Source organism: Alligator mississippiensis, chromosome 8 (assembly GCF_030867095.1).
Source record: "Alligator mississippiensis isolate rAllMis1 chromosome 8, rAllMis1, whole genome shotgun sequence".
In the NCBI taxonomy this organism is placed as follows: Eukaryota; Metazoa; Chordata; order Crocodylia; family Alligatoridae; genus Alligator; species Alligator mississippiensis.
This window is the reverse complement of record NC_081831.1, coordinates 27002567-27012127: the sequence shown is the minus strand read 5'-3', so window position 1 is coordinate 27012127 and position 9561 is coordinate 27002567.

The following is a 9561-nucleotide window of genomic DNA, read 5'->3' as shown; positions in this document are numbered from 1 at the left end:
GCAGCACAGCCCACGTGCGCACAGCCTGGCCCCGACTATTTTATTTCAGTGAGTTTATACTGCAATTAACTGCAATTTTGATTTTTTGATGGATGATGGGGACCCAAATCTGTATCTTGAAGGGGGCCCCCAAAAATTGTAGGCCAGCCCTGTATATGAGGAGGAACTTAATAGGCCAGGCCTGTTTAGTTTAGACAGTTGATGCTTGAGGGGGGACAGGAGAAGGGTTTACAAAATACTCAATGGTGAAGACAGGGGTGTAGGTTGTAGCTGTACTGGTCTAAGGACAGAGGCAGACAAGGTTCTTTGGGTGAATCTGACATCTTTTATTAGACCAACTCAAATAGTTGGAAAAATTAAAATTAAATTTTTTTTTAAATCCCCAGGTACCTCTCCACTACTTTCCTACTACATTCATCCCCCTCTTCCCCCATCTGCCTGCCACCACATGCAGGGCAAGCTGAGAGTTTAGCCAGGTTCACGGAGAGATTGGAAACATTGTTGGAGGAAGGGGCATCAGGAGCTCTTGGTCAGGGGCATGAGGGACACGGTCTGTGAGTCAGAACTTCCTAGCCCTGCAATGCTGTAGGCTGCAGCTGAGAGTGTAGGAGTGAAAAACACCCTCATCAGACCCAGCTCATACTCCCTTCAAGGAAAGGGACATCAAGAGCTACTAAGTATGGGAGTGAGGACCACGGCCTCCGAAATAAAACTTCCTAGACTTTAAATGCTGGAGGCTGCAAGTAAAAGAGGAATAGTGGGAAAAACCTTGGTCATGCCCAGTTCATTCTCCTTTCAGCATCTGCTGTCTGTTGCCATATGATGAAGGAGACTGGCAAGATGGACCCAAAGTCTGACCCAGTCCCTGGCAGCTCAAATGTTCTGAAGGCTGCTGGTTGGAAGTGAGGGGCACTAGCTCGGCTGGGGGAGACCTGGGTGGGATGGTTGGAATTGTGCGTTGATACTGGGTGTTGAGATCCATGCTGGATCGAATGGATGCTGCAGCTCTTCTGTTTCTCTGTGCAGTGCTCTTGTGTGACTGCAGTGTTGTGTGTTGCTGTATAGGGCTGCTGCTGTGCTGCTTTGCCCTGGCTGCGGTGGATCTGGGCAGCAAGTTGGGCTGTTATGTAGCTGGCAAGTGTCAATGTGTCATGCCCTCTGGTGCACACTGCTGTGCGGTTTCATAGTTTCATAGCTGGTAGGGTCGGAAGGGACCTGAGCAGATCATCAAGTCCGACCCCCCTGCCACGGCAGGAAAGAGTACTGGGGTCAAACGACCCCAGCCAGGTGTTCATCCAGCCTCCTTTCAAAGACCCCCAAGGTAGGAGCCAGCACCACTTCTCTTGGAAGTTGGTTCCAGATCCTAGCCGCCCTGACTGTGAAGTAGCACCTCCTGATGTCTAGTCTGAATCTACCCTCTGCCAGCTTGTGACCGTTATTTCTAGTCACTCCTGGTAGTGCTCGGGGGAACAGGGACTCCCCCAATGCCTGCTGGTCCCCCCTGACTAGTTTGTAACAGGCCACTAGATCCCCCTCAGCCTTCTCTTGTGGAGGCTGAACAGGTTCAGGTCCCTTAGCCTCTCCTCGTAGGGCCTGCCCTGCTGCCCGCTGCTCATGCGAGTGGCCCTCCTCTGGACCCTCTTCATGTTGTCCGCATCCCCCCTGAAGTGCGGCGCCCAGAACTGGACGCAGTACTCCAACTGCAGCCTGACCAGTGTCGCATAGAGGGGGAGGATCACCTCCTTGGACCTGCTCGAGAAGCATCTGTGGATGCATGACAAGGTGTGGTTGGCCTTCCTGACCACATCCCCACATTGGCGGCCCATGTTCATTTTGGCATCGATAACGACTCCAAGATCCTTTTCTGCCTCTGCACTGATGAGAAGGGAGTTCCCCAGCCTGTAGGTCTGCTGCTGGTTCTTCCTCCCCAGGTGCAGCACCTTGCACTTGTCAGTGTTGAAACCCATCCTGTTCTCATCCGCCCACCCCTGTAACCCATCCAGGTCCAACTGCAGCCTATTCCTTCCTTCTAGCGTGCCCACTTCTCCCCACATCTTAGTGTCGTCTGCGAATTTGAACAGGGTGCTGTTTACCCCCTCGTCCAAGTCGCTGATGAAGATGTTGAACAGTGCAGGCCCGAGGACCAAACCCTGGGGGACCCCACTGCCCACGTCCCTCCAGGTCAAATAAGACCCGTCCACTACCGCTCTCTGGGTGCAGCCCTCCAGCCAGTTAGTGACCCATTTGACTGTGTAGGCGTCGATGCCACAGTCTCCTAGATTGTTAATGAGAATGGGGTGAGAGACCGTGTCAAAGGCCTTCCTAAAGTCCAGAAAAATTGTATCCACCATGGCACTTGCATACAGGGATTTGGTGACCTGGTCATAGAAGGCCACCAGGTTGGTCTGACAGGACCTGCCTTTAATGAACCCATGTTGGTTGCCCCTAAGCATAGTCTCTCCTGCTGGCCCCTCACGGACATGCGCTAGGGTAATTCTCTCAAAAAGCTTCCCCAGGACCGAGGTAAGACTAACGGGCCTATAGCTCCCTGGGTCCTCCTTCCTCCCTTTTTTGAAAATGGGAACCACATTGGCCCTTTTCCAGTCCTCCGGCACATCGCCAGAGCACCATGAGTGCTCGTAAAGCTGTGCCAGGGGTCCCACAATAACCTCTGCTAGTTCCCTCAGCATTCTGGGGTGGAGATCGTCAGGACCTGCTGATTTAAATACATCCAGTCCCTCCAGAAGTTCCCTGACTAGGTCCTCGCTGACCCTAGGTCTGGGTGTGCCCCCCACGGGGCCTACGGGGGTCGCAGTGCAGGGGATGACCAGGTCCCTGCTCAGAAAAATGGAGGCAAAGAAATTGTGAAATAGGTTAGCTTTGCTGCCTGGTGCTACGACTAGATTTCTTAGTGCGTCCTGCAGAGGCCCCACGTTACCCAGTACCTACTTTTTACCAACTATGTATTTTAAAAATTGCGGTGTGGTTGCGTTCTGCTGCCTGGCAGCGCCATGAGGTGTAGCTCCACAGTGCAGTTGGGTTGCCTCGCCCTAGTGTGTATCTCCATGACGTGCCAGTGCCCTTGAGTATATCTCTGTTGTGCAGTTGTGTAGCCAGGTTGTGTAGCTGTGCTGGGCTGCAAAAGTGAGATATGTTGTGTAGCTGGGGTTTGGCCATCTCCTTTCTTCAGCTGGGGTCGAGTAGGCAGAGTTAGGCACTTGTGTAGCTGGGGTGTGTTCTGGGGTGTGTTCTTTCCCCAGCTGCAGGCACCAGGCTCTGACCCAGGCAGGGCCAAGTAGCTCTGTTCTGGTGTGTTGTGTAGTTCTGCTGCCCTGGTTTGTAGTTGTGTGATCCCACCCCTGTTCCAGCTGCTGCACCCAAACAATGAACCCCTTAGGCTGGAAGAGGCAGGGTCTCCCAGAGGGGAAAATGGGGGGCAGGTCCCCAGGGCAGGGACTGGAGGTATTGTCCTCCAGCTGGGTGGTGGGTTTCATTCTCTGCCTAACGCTCTGCTGTGATGCTGCCTGCTGCTGCTTCAGGAAGTGTGTGGTCTCTGGGAGACCTCAGTGTTTTGTCAATGGGGAAGGCTTGGCCGGGTTTAGTACTGACAAGGCACCTACTCACTGATATGCATGACACCCTGCTACACATTCAAATTGGAGCTGGATAGAAACCAGCTACAGAGTTGTTACACATATTCAAGCACTACCTTGGTAGCAGGTTTTCATGGGGCCTCCATGGTGGCACGGTAGGGGACACTACTACGCAGAGCCACCCACCTCACTGGGCCAGGCCCAAAACCATGCTTCGGGAGTCTCCCCCGGGGAACCTACGGTTGGATGGCCCCCTTCCTGGAGAACACCCACAAGCCTGGGGTAATGCTGCCGCCACCCGGTTGGCTGGAAGCCTCTTGGGTATACAGTCAGACTGAGCAAGAGGTAATAACTGTCTGTGATGACAAGGTTTGGCATGATGGAGGTTACACAAGGTTAAGAACATAAGAACACAGAACTGCCACTGACGGGCTCAGACGATCGGTCCATCTTCCTGGTCTCCTGTGTCACGGTGTGGATGCTGAAATGGATAAACAGGGTTACACTTCCCAAATCCCCATCACACAGAGAGATACACAAGACCCAAGAACAGAGAGGTAAAGTCTTTAGCACAAGGCTCTCAATGCTGCAGTTTTTTCCCCCAACATGGTTGTACTCACATGCTCCAGGCCGTAATGAACTCTCTGTTGTTGTCCCCTTTACATCACCAATCTAGTTTTCCGTTGGTGATAACTAAAAGTCGTTTGGTTTTTTTCCTATTCTATGTCAGATAATGAAGCCTTAACAATATCTAGCACATTTTTTACCATTGATTTGACAAATGCTGAGCAGGGTTTTGCTTTAACCCCTTCAGAAGCATTCACAAGCAGCTTCCCTGGAGAAAATGCTTCTCTTTGTATTAAAAAGTCCTTCGTTGAGGTGACTTGTTGGGTGCAGTCCCTTACTGACCAGCTTCTCTTGGAAAGCTTGTCCATGTTCTCTCCGCACCTTGAGGTTTGCTTTGATTCCCAGGGAAATGCTGGACCCAAATGGTTGTGCTTTGGGTCCAGCTGTAGGGGGCTGGATTAGATGACCTCTGAAGGTCTTTTCTACTCATTACTTCTCCATGCCCCCTTAACAGTGCCCTTGTTGTAACATCCTGTATGCAACGGGCTTACCTTTGTTTGGAACAGCACAGTTAATGAATTTGGTAAAAGAGACCCCTGCCTAAGTGACACGTTGTCAAACCAAACTTTCTTCAAGGATTTTAATACAGAGACCTTGTTCTGGCCTAGCTTTAGTTTGGAAGAGAACTAGCTTTGGATGAGATTCTTCCCTTTCTGAGAGCGAGATCCTTCTGAGAGGTTATACTAGTATCTGTTAGGCCCATAACCAAATGCTTTTCATTTTTTCCTCCAGTGGTTTGAAATAACTTATTGCTGTGTACTTCCTACTGCTACAAAATCAGGGCTTTTGAAATGGTGCCCCATGACAATCTCATTAATAGCTAAGGAACTGCAGATAGGATACAAGTACTGAGAGAGGGATACATGATTGCAGGGATATTTTTCTGAATTAGATTTGCTGCTGTGCTGTTTGGTCTCTGCTGCTAATGTTAAGCTACGTTCAGTTTTGTTTGTATGAAGCATGGCATTTGCTGTGACTATTTGGACTTTCATGATTTTGTTGGGGACTCCTGAACACTCCTTACCCTTTTGGCTGTGCTGGGGGTGTCACTATATTCCTCCTCCCAGATCCTCTGATCCCAGTAGCAATTCAGTCTGAATCACAAGGATGAGCATGTGAGAGAAGCGGACTGTGAGGAACGGTTTTAAGGGAGTTGAGAGGCACAGGCCTGGGGTCATGCTAATAGAGTGATCCCGGAAAGAACAGGTCATGACTCAGGTTCCCAACTCAACCAGCCAGGAGATTGTTCTGTCCAAGAAATGGGCGGGAAAACAGACCTTTGAATTTGAGCTTTATAAAACTCCTCCACTGAGGGAGAGGTTCTGAGGGGCCTGAGACCTCACCACTTGGCAGTGAGGATGTCTGTGTATGCTCTGCTGCATGTAGCTGCTCTAGGTAATGTTGCCTGATCCCACTAACCTGGCATCTAGCTCAGAGAAACACACAGGAGATTCTAGAGGCTCACACGTGGTGGAGAATCCAGGCATATACATCACGGCCCCAAGCCTAAATGAGATGGCTGGAACAAATGCAGCAGTTCTTGGCCTTGGTTTTTGGCCTGGCAAGAAGATCTCCAGGAAAACCAGCAGACATTCTGGTGGCACTTGCTAGTGCAATAGAAACAACGAAAGCGTGGAGGCTCGGGGGTGTGGAGGCCTGCAGATGTCCCTAAAGGATTCGTAGAGAATTCTGAGATCTATAGGTGAGCCCCCTATCTCACTGAGGAGCCAAGGCAGCTTACCAGGGCTTAAGTTCAGGTGGAGGCAAAGGACAGGGGAGCCTCATAGCTCCCATTTCAAGGCTTGGGAGGAGGCCTCTCACCCAAGGTTTAGTCAGGTAGACAACTACCTGGTGGCTGACCTGAATAGGCAGGCACCTGAGATCTCCTTTGATGAGTTCCTCAGCAACTCCTCTCTCTGGAGTGGGGCTGGAAGGACCCTCCAGAGTTTGCATCTTATCCAACCCCTCGTCTGAGGTAGGATCAGCCCTATCCAAACCATCCTATACAAATTCATCATCTAAACACTACATCTACTGCCAAACTTGACACAACACAAGGCGTCACACCCAAACCTGGCACAGGTAAAGCACAGGGTCTGCTGTGACAGCTCTCAAAGGAGGTCTCAGGTGCCTGCCTAGGGCTGATCCTACCTCAGACGAGGGGTTGGATAAGATGCAAACTCTGGAGGGTCCTATGAGGCTCCCCTGTCCTTTGCCTCCACCTGAACTTAAGCCCTGGTAAGCTGCCTTGGCTCCTCAGTGAGATAGGGGGCTCACCTATAGATCTCAGAATTCTCTACGAATCCTTTAGGGACATCTGCAGGCCTCCACACCCCCGAGCCTCCACGCTTTCGTTGTTTCTATTGCACTAGCAAGTGCCACCAGAATGTCTGCTGGTTTTCCTGGAGATCTTCTTGCCAGGCCAAAAACCAAGGCCAAGAACTGCTGCATTTGTTCCAGCCATCTCATTTAGGCTTGGGGCCGTGATGTATATGCCTGGATTCTCCACCACGTGTGAGCCTCTAGAATCTCCTGTGTGTTTCTCTGAGCTAGATGCCAGGTTAGTGGGATCAGGCAACATTACCTAGAGCAGCTACATGCAGCAGAGCATACACAGACATCCTCACTGCCAAGTGGTGAGGTCTCAGGCCCCTCAGAACCTCTCCCTCAGTGGAGGAGTTTTATAAAGCTCAAATTCAAAGGTCTGTTTTCCCGCCCATTTCTTGGACAGAACAATCTCCTGGCTGGTTGAGTTGGGAACCTGAGTCATGACCTGTTCTTTCCGGGATCACTCTATTAGCATGACCCCAGGCCTGTGCCTCTCAACTCCCTTAAAACCGTTCCTCACAGTCCGCTTCTCTCACATGCTCATCCTTGTGATTCAGACTGAATTGCTACTGGGATCAGAGGATCTGGGAGGAGGAATATAGTGACACCCCCAGCACAGCCAAAAGGGTAAGGAGTGTTCAGGAGTCCCCAACAAAATCATGAAAGTCCAAATAGTCACAGCAAATGCCATGCTTCATACAAACAAAACTGAACGTAGCTTAACATTAGCAGCAGAGACCAAACAGCACAGCAGCAAATCTAATTCAGAAAAATATCCCTGCAATCATGTATCCCTCTCTCAGTACTTGTATCCTATCTGCAGTTCCTTAGCTATTAATGAGATTGTCATGGGGCACCATTTCAAAAGCCCTGATTTTGTAGCAGTAGGAAGTACACAGCAATAAGTTATTTCAAACCACTGGAGGAAAAAATGAAAAGCATTTGGTTATGGGCCTAACAGATACTAGTATAACCTCTCAGAAGGATCTCGCTCTCAGAAAGGGAAGAATCTCATCCAAAGCTAGTTCTCTTCCAAACTAAAGCTAGGCCAGAACAAGGTCTCTGTATTAAAATCCTTGAAGAAAGTTTGGTTTGACAACGTGTCACTTAGGCAGGGGTCTCTTTTACCAAATTCATTAACTGTGCTGTTCCAAACAAAGGTAAGCCCGTTGCATACAGGATGTTACAACAAGGGCACTGTTAAGGGGGCATGGAGAAGTAATGAGTAGAAAAGACCTTCAGAGGTCATCTAATCCAGCCCCCTACAGCTGGACCCAAAGCACAACCATTTGGGTCCAGCATTTCCCTGGGAATCAAAGCAAACCTCAAGGTGCGGAGAGAACATGGACAAGCTTTCCAAGAGAAGCTGGTCAGTAAGGGACTGCACCCAACAAGTCACCTCAACGAAGGACTTTTTAATACAAAGAGAAGCATTTTCTCCAGGGAAGCTGCTTGTGAATGCTTCTGAAGGGGTTAAAGCAAAACCCTGCTCAGCATTTGTCAAATCAATGGTAAAAAATGTGCTAGATATTGTTAAGGCTTCATTATCTGACATAGAATAGGAAAAAAACCAAACGACTTTTAGTTATCACCAACGGAAAACTAGATTGGTGATGTAAAGGGGACAACAACAGAGAGTTCATTACGGCCTGGAGCATGTGAGTACAACCATGTTGGGGGAAAAAACTGCAGCATTGAGAGCCTTGTGCTAAAGACTTTACCTCTCTGTTCTTGGGTCTTGTGTATCTCTCTGTGTGATGGGGATTTGGGAAGTGTAACCCTGTTTATCCATTTCAGCATCCACACCGTGACACAGGAGACCAGGAAGATGGACCGATCGTCTGAGCCCGTCAGTGGCAGTTCTGTGTTCTTATGTTCTTAACCTTGTGTAACCTCCATCATGCCAAACCTTGTCATCACAGACAGTTATTACCTCTTGCTCAGTCTGACTGTATACCCAAGAGGCTTCCAGCCAACCGGGTGGCGGCAGCATTACCCCAGGCTTGTGGGTGTTCTCCAGGAAGGGGGCCATCCAACCGTAGGTTCCCCGGGGGAGACTCCCGAAGCATGGTTTTGGGCCTGGCCCAGTGAGGTGGGTGGCTCTGCGTAGTAGTGTCCCCTACCGTGCCACCATGGAGGCCCCATGAAAACCTGCTACCAAGGTAGTGCTTGAATATGTGTAACAACTCTGTAGCTGGTTTCTATCCAGCTCCAATTTGAATGTGTAGCAGGGTGTCATGCATATCAGTGAGTAGGTGCCTTGTCAGTACTAAACCCGGCCAAGCCTTCCCCATTGACAAAACACTGAGGTCTCCCAGAGACCACACACTTCCTGAAGCAGCAGCAGGCAGCATCACAGCAGAGCGTTAGGCAGAGAATGAAACCCACCACCCAGCTGGAGGACAATACCTCCAGTCCCTGCCCTGGGGACCTGCCCCCCATTTTCCCCTCTGGGAGACCCTGCCTCTTCCAGCCTAAGGGGTTCATTGTTTGGGTGCAGCAGCTGGAACAGGGGTGGGATCACACAACTACAAACCAGGGCAGCAGAACTACACAACACACCAGAACAGAGCTACTTGGCCCTGCCTGGGTCAGAGCCTGGTGCCTGCAGCTGGGGAAAGAACACACCCCAGAACACACCCCAGCTACACAAGTGCCTAACTCTGCCTACTCGACCCCAGCTGAAGAAAGGAGATGGCCAAACCCCAGCTACACAACATATCTCACTTTTGCAGCCCAGCACAGCTACACAACCTGGCTACACAACTGCACAACAGAGATATACTCAAGGGCACTGGCACGTCATGGAGATACACACTAGGGCGAGGCAACCCAACTGCACTGTGGAGCTACACCTCATGGCGCTGCCAGGCAGCAGAACGCAACCACACCGCAATTTTTAAAATACATAGTTGGTAAAAAGTAGGTACTGGGTAACGTGGGGCCTCTGCAGGACGCACTAAGAAATCTAGTCGTAGCACCAGGCAGCAAAGCTAACCTATTTCACAATTTC